Source organism: Aedes aegypti, chromosome 1 (genome assembly GCF_002204515.2).
Source record: "Aedes aegypti strain LVP_AGWG chromosome 1, AaegL5.0 Primary Assembly, whole genome shotgun sequence".
Classification (NCBI taxonomy): Eukaryota; Metazoa; Arthropoda; class Insecta; order Diptera; family Culicidae; genus Aedes; species Aedes aegypti.
Genome location: NC_035107.1, coordinates 251,899,509 through 251,911,818, shown reverse-complemented (window position 1 = coordinate 251,911,818; position 12,310 = coordinate 251,899,509). Strand labels below are relative to the sequence as shown.

The 12,310-nt window shown below is 43.9% G+C and overlaps 1 pseudogene; it reads left to right on the top strand.

Annotated features, from left to right (window-relative positions):
- Nucleotides 1–1,493: 1,493 nt before the first annotated feature.
- LOC110674330 lies at nucleotides 1,494–5,722 on the top strand (annotated as a pseudogene).
- The last annotated feature ends 6,588 nt before the right edge of the window (nucleotides 5,723–12,310 follow it).

The window sequence follows — 12,310 nt, the reverse complement described above, 5'->3', positions numbered from 1 at the left end:
AGAGATAAAAGGGTACGGTCAGTCAAGTGTGACAGTTCGATTGCGTAATGAATTTTAATTGGAATGTTTTTTTCCGGGGAATTCTTTGGGAAGAGAGGCTGGAGATACGGCTGGGCGACACGCAAAAGCGACGATCCGGTCGTCAAGTGCTGGGATGGGGTTTCGAGAAATAAGCGATCTGCCAATTGGATGCCGGTGTTCAATGAGCGAACGGCACAAAGGTGCAAATTAACAAGATAGGAAGGACTCTGTTTACGACGGGGATATCAAAGAAGACTTTTCAGTGGAATAATTTACCATTCTCACAAGAGAACGCTTATCTCTCTGTTTGACAAAATATCCAAAAAAATCAGTTTCATTTCGTTGAAAACAAGAAACATTTGAGAAATATATAGGAATTATCTGGAGCATTCAGGGTTATGGCATTATTAAATTGAATTATTTGTTGGGAACGATGAAACATAATGAATAAGATTAAATTTTCGTCAAAATATTGGTGACTTTTGGAAGTCCTTCTACTCCCTCTTCTTCTTTTTCTTCCTCTTCTTCTTATTCATATTAGAATTACGTCCTCACTGAGACAGAGCCTGTTCCTTAGTGTTCAATGAGCATTCCCACAGTTATTGATTAAGAGTTTTCTTTGCCAAAGCTGCCATTTTCGCATACGTATATCGGCAGGTACGTGTGGCAGGTACGATGATACTCTATGCTCAGGAAAGTCAAGAAAATTTCCATAACGAAAAGATCCTGGACCGACCGGGAATCGAACCCAGACACCTTCAGCATGGCTTTGCTTCGTAGCCGCGGACTCTAACCACTCGGCTAAGAAAGGCCTCTATCTATCTATCATATCTAAATATTTTCGCGGAAATCAAATAAAAAATAATTGGTTCTCATCACCAAAGCAGCTTTATTATCCTTCACATAGGATAGTTTCCTGTAAACTCGCAAACAAGTTCCCAGGCTTCATCGGGCAGCAGATTTCGCACCAGCAAACAACATCGCCAGCGTAGAGTTAGGAAAACATCCAAAGAACTCTTCTGATAGCATCCTGACGTTGATTGATTTTCAGCTCTGCGCAAAACAAGAAGATACAAATGAGAAAGAACGCGCCGGCGGATTGTTCTCCACTTCATTGTTCTTATGATTTATGAGCAATTTTCCGCCTCGTACTTTTCATCAAGCCGGGAAAATGGTCGAAACAGAAATGATCATTTTTTATCTCCACCAAATCGAGATTGACTACTCTGTGAATGTGGATTTCTGGGGAAGGAGTTACGGTTCACATAGCAGAACAGAAAACGACCAAACAGTACAAAACAAATTCCCACGAAATTCAATTTGAAGTGGCACTTATCCCATCACACATCAGCGCATCTTCAGCTATGACCTAGAAGTTGCAGACAGGGCGCCGGAGGGTGACGGAGGCTCATCGAAACAATATGTCAACTCAAATTGAATCATCTTCTGCAGAAAAGTTTTCTGGCCCGGAAATGGAGAACGAAGACCCGGAACCGGATTCTGAACGATTGCTTACTTGGCAGAGCAGTTTTGCTAGACAAAGTTGTGCGGCCACATCGTTGGGATCGGTTGGAGGTTGAAGTGGTGCAGCTGGGGAAGTCCATTCGTATGACAAACTATTGCTGCAGCCGGCAAGCCACCACTTGCAGTTCGGTGGTTCAACTTTACTTTGTTTTATCTTGGACGGTGCACTCGTCGTTGTAGTCGTCGTCGTTACTTACGGCATCAACGAAATGAACAAACTCGCTCTTCCACTTGCTTTGCGGAATGAATTTTAATCAAGCGTACTTGAGAGAGAGAGCACGCAGAAATAGTTCCACTTTTTTGCCTCGGTTGGACCGAAGTTGTCCACCGCATATTTTCTCGGCCACTGCACTCGCAGCAAAGCGGCGAACACAGGCCACTCAGCGTTCCCGAGGAATAGTTTTACGATCCATCTACAGACCATTCCAATATCCTGTTGTAAAGAGGTGGAAACGGGCGGACGCTTAAGGATGATGCTTTCGGTGAAATTAATCGCTCTGTACTTTCGACTCGAACGAGCCGTTCGTAGAATGGCACGCAGGAAGATCGCTTCGATTATCATGGGCGTTTGCAGGGTTAAGTGAAATCCACATCTGTGTAGTTTCTATTCACATAAATTCCATTTAATACAAATATGTCAGAGCCACAGCCAGAGCCAGAGCAAGAGCAAGAGCCAGAGCCAAAGCAAGAGCCAGAGCCAGAGCCAGAGCCAAAACTAGAGCCAGAGCCAGAGCCAAATCCAGAACAAGAGCCAGAGCCAGGACCAGAGCCAGAGCCAGAGCAACAGCCACAACAACAGCCAGAGCCAGAGCCAAAGCCAAATCCAGAGCCAGAGCCAGAGCCAGAACTAGAGCCAGAGCCAAAGCCAGAGTCAGAGCCAGAGCCAGAGCCAGAGCCAAAGCTAGAGTCAAAGCCAGAGTCAAATCCAGAGCAAAAGCCAGAGCCAAAACCAGAGACAAAGCCAGAGCCAAAGCTAGAGCCAAACCCAGAGCCAAAGCCAGAGCAAAAACTAGAGCAAAGCAAGAGACAAAGCCAGAGCCAAAGCCAGAGCAAAAACTAGAGCAAAGCAAGAGACAGTGCCAGAGACAAAGTTAGAGCCAAAGCCAACGCCAAAGCCAGAGCAAAAGCTAAAGCCAAAACCAGAGCCAAAACCAGAGCCAGAGCCAAAGCCAAAGCCAAAGCCTAAGCCAACGCCAGAGGCGAAACCAGAGCCAAAGCCAGAGCAAAAACCAGAGCCAAAGCCAGAGCCAAAGCCAGAGACCAAGCCTAAGCCTGAGCCAAAGCTACTGATAAAGCCAGAGGCAAAGCCAAAGGCAAAGCCAGAGCCAAAGCCAGAGCAAAAACCAGATCCAAAGCCAGAGCCAAAGCCAAAGCCAAAGCCAGAGACCAAGCCTAAGCCTGAGCCAAAGCTACTGATAAAGCCAGAGCCAAAGCCAGAGCCAAAGCCAGAGCCAAAGCCAGAGCCAGAACTAGAGCCAAAGCCAGAGCCAGAACTAGAGCCAAAGCCAGAGCCAGAACTAAAGCCAAAACCAGAACAAAAGCCAGAGCAAAAGCCAGAGCCAAAGCCAGAGCCAAAGCCCGAGCAAAAGCCAGAGCCAAAGCCAGAGCCAAAGCCAGAGCCAAAGCCAGAGCCAAAACTAGAGCCAAAGCCAGAGACCAAGCCTAAGCCTGAGCCAAAGCTACTGATAAAGCCAGAGGCAAAGCCAAAGGCAAAGCCAGAGCCAAAGCCAGAGCAAAAACCAGAGCCAAAGCCAGAGACCAAGCCTAAGCCTGAGCCAAAGCTACTGATAAAGCCAGAGCCAAAGCCAGAGCCAGAACTAGAGCCAAAGCCAGAGCCAGAACTAAAGCCAAATCCAGTGCCAAAGCCAGACCCAAAGACAGACCCAAAGCCAGAGCCAAAGCCAGAGCCAAAACCAGAGCCAAAGCCAGAGCCAAAGCCAGAGCCAAAGCCAGAACCAAAACTAGAGTCAAAGCCAGAGACAAAGCCAGTGCCAAAGCTAGAGCCAAAGCTAGAGCCGACGCCAAAGCCAAAGCTAAAGCTAGAGCCGAAGCCAAAGCCGAAGCCAAAACCGAAGCCAAAGCCAAAGCCAGAGCCAAAGCCAAAGCCAAAGCCAAAGCCAGAGCCAAAGCCAGAGCCAAAGCCAGAGCCAAAGCCAGAGCCAAAGCCAGAGCCAAATCCAGAGCCAAAGCCAGACACAAAGCCAGAGCCAAAGCCAGAGCCAAAACTAGAGTCAAAGCCAGAGACAAAGCCAGAGGCATAGCCAGAGACAAAGCCAGAGCCAAAGTCAGAGCCAAAGCCAAAACCAAAGCCAAAGCCAGAGCCAAGGCCAGAGGCGAAGCCAGAGCCAAAGCCAGAGCCAAATCCAGAGCCAAAGCCAGAGCCAAAACCAGAGCCAGAGCCAAATCCAGAGCCAAAGCCTAAGCCAAAGCCAGAGGCAAAGCCAGAGCCTAAGCCAGAGCCAAAGCCAACGCCAAAGACAGAGCAAAAGCCAAAGCCATAACAAGAGCCAAAGCCAAAGCCAGAGCCAAAGACAGAGCCAAAACCAGAGCAAAAACCAGAGCCAAAGCCAAAGCCAAAGCCAGAGCCAAAGACAGAGCCAAAACCAGAGCAAAAGCCAGGGCCAAAACCAGAGGCAAAGCCTAAGTCAAAGCCAGAGCCGAAGCCAGAGTCAAAGCCAAAGTCAAAGCCAGAGCCGAATCCAGAGCAAAAACCAGAGCCAAAGCCTGAACCAAAGCTAAAGGCAAAGCCAGAGCAAATTCCAAGCCAAAGACAGAGCCAAAACCAGAGGCAAAGTCAGAGCCAAAACCAGAGGCAAAGCCAAAGCCAGAGCAGAAGCCAAAGCCAAAACCAGAGCCTAAGCCAAAGCCAAAGCCAGAGCCAAAACCAGAGCCAAAGCCAGAGCCAGAGCCAGAGCCAAAGCCAAAGCCAAAGGCAAAGCCAGAGCAAAAGCCAAAGCCAAAAATAGAGCCAAAACCAAAGCCAGGGCCAAAACTAGAGCCAGAGCCAAAGCCAGAGCCAAACCCAGAGCCAAAGCTAGAGTCAAAGCCAGAACCAAATCTAGAGCCAAAGCCAGATCCAGAGCCAAAGCCAGAGCCAAAGCCAGAGCCAAAGCCAGAGCCAAAGCCAAAGCCAAACCAGAGCCAAACCCACAGCCAAAGCATGAGCCAAACCCGAGCCAAAGCTAGACCCAAAGCCAAAGCCAAAGCCAGAGCCAAAACCAGAGCAAGAGCCAGAGCCAGAGCCAAATCCAGAGCCAAAGCCAGAGCCATAGCCAAAGCCAAAGCCAAAGCCAAAGCCAAACCAGAGCCAAAACCAGAGCAAGAGCCAGAGCCAAAGGTAGAGTCAAAGCAAGAGCCAAACCCAGAGCGTAAGCCAGAGCCAAAGCCAGATCCAGAGCCAAAGCCAGAGCCAAAGCTAGAGCCAAAACCAGAGTCAAAGCTAGAGCTAAAGCCAGAGTCAAAGCTAGAGCTAAAGCCAAAACCAAAGACAGAGCCAAAGCCAGAGCCGAAGTCAGAGCCAAAGCCAGAGCCAAATCCAGAGCCAAAGCCAGAGCCAAAACCAAAGCCAGAGCCAAAGCCAGAGCCAAAGCCAGAGCCGAAGTCAGAGCCAAAGCCAGAGCCAAATCCAGAGCCAAAACCAGAGCCAAAGCCAGAGCCAAAGCCAGAGCCAAAGCCAGAGCCAAAGCCAGAGCCAAAGCCAAAGCCAAAGCCAGAGCCAAAGCCAGAGCAAAAGCCAAAGCCAAAGCCTGATCCAGAGCCAAAGCCAAAACCAGAGCAAGAGCCAAGCCGAAGTCAGAGCCAAAGCCTAAGCCAAAGCCAGAGGCGAAGCCAGAGCCAAAGTCAGAGCCAAAGCCAGAGCAAAAACCAGAGCCAAAGCCAGAGCCAAAACCTAAGCCAAAGCCTGAGCCAAAGCTAGAGGCAAAGCCAGAGCCAAAGTCCTAGCCGAAGACAGAGCCAAAACCAGAGGCAAAGACAGAGCCAAAGCCAGAGCCAAAGCCAAAGCCAGATCCAGTCCAAGTCCAAGTCCAAGTCCAAGTCCAAGTTCAAGTCCAAGTCCAAGTCCAAGTCCAAGTCCAAGTCCAAGTCCAAGTCCAAGTCCAAGTCCAAGTCCAAGTCCAAGTCCAAGTCCAAGTCCAAGTCCAAGTCCAAGTCCAAGTCCAAGTCCAAGTCCAAGTCCAAGTCCAAGTCCAAGTCCAAGTCCAAGTTCAAGTCCAAGTCCAATTCAATTCTAATTCAAATTCAATCCATCTTTAATGGAAAATTGAAATTATAATCTCTTTCTTGGACCAAATTATCCCTATCCAACCCACCTTACACACGTCCATGACCCCCACAGTCTGGGAACTTTTTGTCATCACCGCCAGCTTCCCATTCTAGTTAGTGCCGTTTTTAATTAAGCCAACCAACAATTACAAACTGTTTACTGCGTAGGTACAGCGCCTCGTCGTCGTCCTCGGCTTGAACTTGGACCCGGTTCTTGGTAGCAGAGCTATGCAAGGAATTTATCATTGTTTTATTCAAATTTACTCCTCCGCACCGACAGGACCCAGGGTTGTGGAGTTTGTCTCGTTGTGCTCCGAGAAGCGTAAAGAATTTGCTGGGCTAAGCAACTTTTTTTTGTTCTGCGTCCCCCAAAGGGTCAACGAGGCGGACTGACTGCACGACGATGGGCGCAATTACTCATTTGCATTCCAAGAACGAAGTTGACTATTTTTATGTGTTTGTAGTTGGCAGAGGAACTGCTGCTGCTGCTGGGGATGATGGCCGTGTGCATCGAGCGTGATGGGAAGTTTACTTCGCAAACATCAGTAAATTTTGATCTTCATAATGCGAGTCCTTATGACGGGTTTGTTCCTTCGTGAGGATGATTTGCTTTGAATGGCAAATATTTGCCGATGATTTTGAGCAATATATTAGCATAAGCTGCTTGAGAGGGATGTTTGTGTGGAGCATTTCAATATAAAGCAAAGCAAGTCTTGTGAAATTAGGCCGTGGTAGATAAATGTGATGTGCCTGAAGGGTGTTCAAAACGCCATTCAGTAGCAATTTCGCATGTAAGAATACTCGCAAATACGTAAAATCCAAGTGAGTAGGTCTGTAAATGAGGCCGAAGTAGATAAAACGGCAAGAGAGTGACACACGTGAAGAAAGTCGAATTTACAGCAAAAAATCTTGTCGATATCTTGACAAATACTTTAAAAATCTTCTAAAGATGAAAATTTTCAAACATATTTTCAAAAATCCAGTACCCATATGCGGTAGGAACGAGGAAGTGGTCCATGTTCGTTTCTCGGAAAAAAAATGTTTTTCGAAAAAATGTATTGTTCTAAAGGGGTTAAAAGTGAAAATACATGTTCTTCGAGAAGTACTTCGCAAACCCAATAAACTATAGGTTTAATAGAAGGACCCTCCTGCTCTACATTTGTAGGCCCGAAAACAACGAGGAACCTATCGTGCTACCAACAGATAAATTGCATTACAATATCTACTTTCCGGAAGTCCTCATGCACACATTACATATCCTGTTTTACGAGCGGGGGCGTATCACGTGATACTCACCCAGGTAAAACCATTTGGTTTGCGGCGAAGAATGTCCCCTGCAAGATAATTTCCGTCGTGGGTACCGTTCTGCATTGAAGAGCTGCCGCCATATCCAGCCACTCTCTTTCAGTCAGTTTGGGGATCCAGAGGAATAAATGCCATAAATGTCATCATGTTTTCATTTACAATGGAACAACACACATCTATAGGCATATAGTACGACTGTTGCTTCCAATCCTCCTCACCAGCTCAGCAGTCAGCAGTGCTTGGTTGTTTGATTTTCGGAACGACAATGATGAATATTTATGTCGACTCCTGCCTACGTCTCACTATGGGGTTTTTGACAAATTTAGCTGGCCATAAGTAATTTTTAAATTGAATATCTTCAATATGATTTTTGAAAGTTAAAATTTTATCTAGTATGAGCCCTAGATACATAATATCATCTGATCAATTTATTGGAACTCCTCTCATCGTGATAACATGTCTACTCTTTTGTAAGTATGAAGAAAAATATCCAAACTTGTTTGCAGATGACACGCAGACTTCGTTCTTTGGCGGAGAGGCCTGTGTCATCCGCAAACAAGGATTTTTGACATCCCTGAGGTAATTCAGGTAAGTCAGATGTAAAAATATTGTATAATATTGCTCCCAAAATGTATAATAAATGCTCTGTCTTGAGGAACACCAGCTCTTACAGGAGGTCTTTCAGACTTGGAGTTCTGATAACTAACCTGAAGTGTTTGATTTGACAGGACGGAACGAAGTTCAGTTATGGCTTTTGTCCATCTACATTCACCAAATACCCCGTAGTGCATCCCCAGATATGTGTACCCCCTGAACCTTGCTTGTAGGCCCGGGAAGCGACACTATTTGCACCATCGGCACGTGACTTGACGAATGATGGAACCTTTTCGGATCCGAATCTCCAAGAGTGGCATCATTATTCTTCACTCACATGCCTGCCTCTCACCACTAGGTACACTCTGCCAGCCTCTTTGACCATATGAAGGAATCGGAGCACGACAGGTCGTTAGCACAATCCGACGGACGCTTGGCGAAATCAAACGACCACGACGACGACGAAGGGGCTTCGGGAACTTTCGGGACAGGAAAAACGATTTAAAGTTCACACCTGGGAACGACTGCGATGCGGAACTGTCGCTGTGGGAGAGCTTCGGCAAAGGTTGATAATGTACGAGACGCAGTTATGGCGGGTGATTGATGTATTTTTTGGGCTTTGCTGTGAGAGTCGGACCTGTTACTTGCTTGCCGGGGGCTATTGTTCCCAGCGGGTGGCAACTAACGACAATTTACGGTAATGTCAATATAGAACTTCAGGTGTGTGAGGACTCGGGGATGATAAGAGGTCCGATTCAATTTGGACGGATTGGCTTCGAGCCAGAGTCGGAAACTGTTGGGATATGATTTAAAACAACATGTTTTACTAGATTTTCTAACAGCTAATAACATACATATAGCAATTATGACTGAAACTTTTTTGAAACCTGGATCCAAACTCAGAAGAGATCCAAACTTTTTTAGTTATCGTAATGATCGAATTGTTGGGGAATGTGGGGGAGTTGCAATCATCATTCATAGGCGTATAAAACATCAACTTTTCATAATTTGAAACTAAACTTAGTCTCAATTCAATACCCCGATAGCCCTACTTGTTTTACTTTTTCCAGAAACCCTTCTACGATAGATTTGATCTAAATCGATTCTAGTCACCTTTATAGCAAACAGGTTGCTGATTAAGATTCTGGTCTTGTCCATGTTACATTTCAATTATCCCATGAAGCGATTCTCAATCCTATCATCCCCACTTTCAATTATTTTCGAGCCGACTGGAATACATATGAAATATACTAGTAGATAGTAATCTTGATCTAAAAAATCTTGATGTTAACAAAACTTGATATTGACAATGCTCTCGAAACTTTAACAAATTCCATTGTTGAAGCAAGGGGCATTACAATTCTAAAGTCTGAAGTAAAATTCGAATCCGTGATTACACACGATGATCTTAAACTCTTGATCCGTCTTAAAAACGAGAGGGGAAGGCAATTTCAACGTACTCGCTATCCTGCTATGAAAATAATATGACAGGATCCGCAATAGGAAATTAAAATAAGATTTTCTTAATTATTAAAAAAATAAAATAATAGTTCTCAATTGGATTGCTACGCAGTTTGAAAGCAGATGTAATTTGAATTTAGGACTCACTAGTCCAATTGAAATTCATGTTTCTTAGAACTTCGAATGCATTCTCAATCAAAAGAACGTTTAAGGAAATTCCTGGAAGACTGATACGGAGGAAGTGAGAACTATTATTAAAAAAATCAATAACATGAAAGCCCCTGGCGATGATGGCGTATTTTCCTGACAAATGGAAAAGTGCCAAAGTTTTACCAAATTTAAAACCGGTCAAAAATCCTGCAGAAGCTTCTAGTTATCGTTCAATCAGGTTACTTTCCTCCATTAGTAAACTTTTTGAAGAGGTCATTTTGAACAAAATGATGGCCCACATCAATGAAAATTCAATTTTTGCCAATGAACAGTTCGGATCCCGACATGGAACTTCGACCATTCATCAACTTGCAGAAATGTTCAAAGAAATTCCCGAGAGAACCGCTTAGAAATTCAAGCGCCACCTAGCGGCGAAATTTACAACCAAACTGTTTGCCTTCCGGATGTACTTGGCCTTCTTAACAACTTCGCCGAAGACCCGAACTTTCTATCTCTTATGGATCACAAGCTAGAACTAGTTCAAAATGCTCAATTTTACATGCTCACTAGCGCCACCTAGCGGCAAAATCGCGAACTAAACTGATCGCTTTTCGGATGTCCTTGAACCCCTGAGCAACTTTGCCGAAGACCCGAACCTTCTATCTCTTATGGATCACAAACTAGAACTAGTTCAAAATGCTCAATTTTACATACTCACTGGCGCCACCTAGCGGCAAAATCGCGAACTAAACTGATCGTTTTCCGGATGTCCTTGAACCCCTGAGCAACTTTGCCGAAGACCCGAACTTTCTATCTCTTATGGATCACAAGCTAGAACTAGTTCAAAATGCTCAATTTTACATGCTCACTAGCGCCACCTAGCGGCAAAATCGCGAACTAAACTGATCGCTTTTCGGATGTCCTTGAACCCCTGAGCAACTTTGCCGAAGACCCGAACCTTCTATCTCTTATGGATCACAAACTAGAACTAGTTCAAAATGCTCAATTTTACATACTCACTAGCGCCACCTAGCGGCAAAATCGCGAACTAAACTGATCGCTTTCCGGATGTCCTTGAACCCCTGAGCAACTTTGCCGAAGATCCGAACTTTCTATCTCACAAGCTAGAATTAGTTTGAAATGCTCAATTTTGCATGCTCACTAGCGCCACCTAGCGGCAAAATCGCGAACTAAACTGATCGCTTCCCGGATGTCCTTGAACCCCTGAACAACTTTGCCGAAGACCCGAACTTTCTATCTCTTATGGATCACAAGCTAGAACTAGTTCAAAATGCTCAATTTTACATGCTCACTAGCGCCACCTAGCGGCAAAATCGCGAACTAAACTGATCGCTTTTCGGATGTCCTTGAACCCCTGAGCAACTTTGCCGAAGACCCGAACCTTCTATCTCTTATGGATCACAAACTAGAACTAGTTCAAAATGCTCAATTTTACATACTCACTAGCGCCACCTAGCGGCAAAATCGCGAACTAAACTGATCGTTTTCCGGATGTCCTTGAACCCCTGAGCAACTTTACCGAAGACCCGAACTTTCTATCTCTTATAGATCACAAGCTAGAACTAGTTTGAAATGCTCAATTTTGCATGCTCACTAGCGCCACCTAGCGGCAAAATCGATCTCCTGAACAACTTTGCTGAAGATCGCTTCTTTGCAAGTCGTATGGATCTCGAGATATAGCAATGTGAAATTACCTGTTTTGAGGTGATGCTAAACTTTTCAGGGTGATTCAATATTCAGCTGAGTGTTGCAATATTTATTTTAGTGAGTCCGTATTTATGACGGGTAGTGTATCTTAATTCTTCGAACTACCTATGAAGGAACTCACCGAGAAATCACCATAAACATCCATTAAAAAATCCTAATGATGTTCGATATTGATACTTCTTCTGATATCTCTCGGAAATTCTCAAGTATTGCTTGAAAATTTCACAGCATAACTCTTAGGGTTCATCCTAATAAATCACAAGATTTTCATTAACAATTAAACAAGCTTCAAATGTGAAAATGTTCTTAGCGATTTCTCAGAGAATTTTTCATTAGATCAATTCATTTAGAAAATCTAACGGAATTCGTTTAACTGACCATTTATAAACCCTGCAACGAACATACTCAAAAATATTCAAAGCTATTTGTTCAGGAATTTGTTCGAAAAATTATATTATTGTTTCCCCTGGTATGTTGTCCTAGGATTCTTCCAAAAAAATCACCAGGAATCTATCCAACTACTTTCCCGAGATTTTTACTTTAAATAGCATTAGCTATTTTTCTGAGGATCTTTAAAAGAAATGTTTCAACAAATTAGCTAAACCATATTGCAATTAATTCTTGAGCTTCTCAAAAAAAAAATCTCAAAAAATAGCATGAGATCCATGTTCTAAAATATTTCGTGTTTTTATTCGAATGTTATTTAAGGAGTTCTTCCACAAATAATATCTACAAAATAATCCACTATCCAAACTTGTTTCAAAAACTACTCCAGAAATACTCTACGAAGCACTCCATTCCAAATCCAATTTATATCAGAGTTTTGGAAAAACTTCTATTTTTTGCGATAGCTCCAGCTTAAATTGATTCTGTAACAATTAACTGAATTCTTTTCAGAAAAACAAAAGTTCACCGTAACATTTTTGATACTTTTTGACGAAAATTCTGACGATGCAAAAATCTATTTTGTGGAATTTAATGCAAAAATCCCACATTTTATAATGAACAATGATTTGCGTCAAAAGGGATGAAATTACTGATGGCAATTGTACATAACATCTTAGAAAACGTTTTGCATGAACTCCCAAGTTTCATGATACTATGGCGAATATCCATTTTTTCCTACTTGTAAAAACTTTTTTTGGAAGAACTTTTTGACTATTGTGGTAAAACGATAAAATTTCAACGTAAAAATATTGGCAGTTTTTTTAAAAACACTGCTAAAGATGTCTAATACAGTCAAACCTCCATGAGTCGATATTGA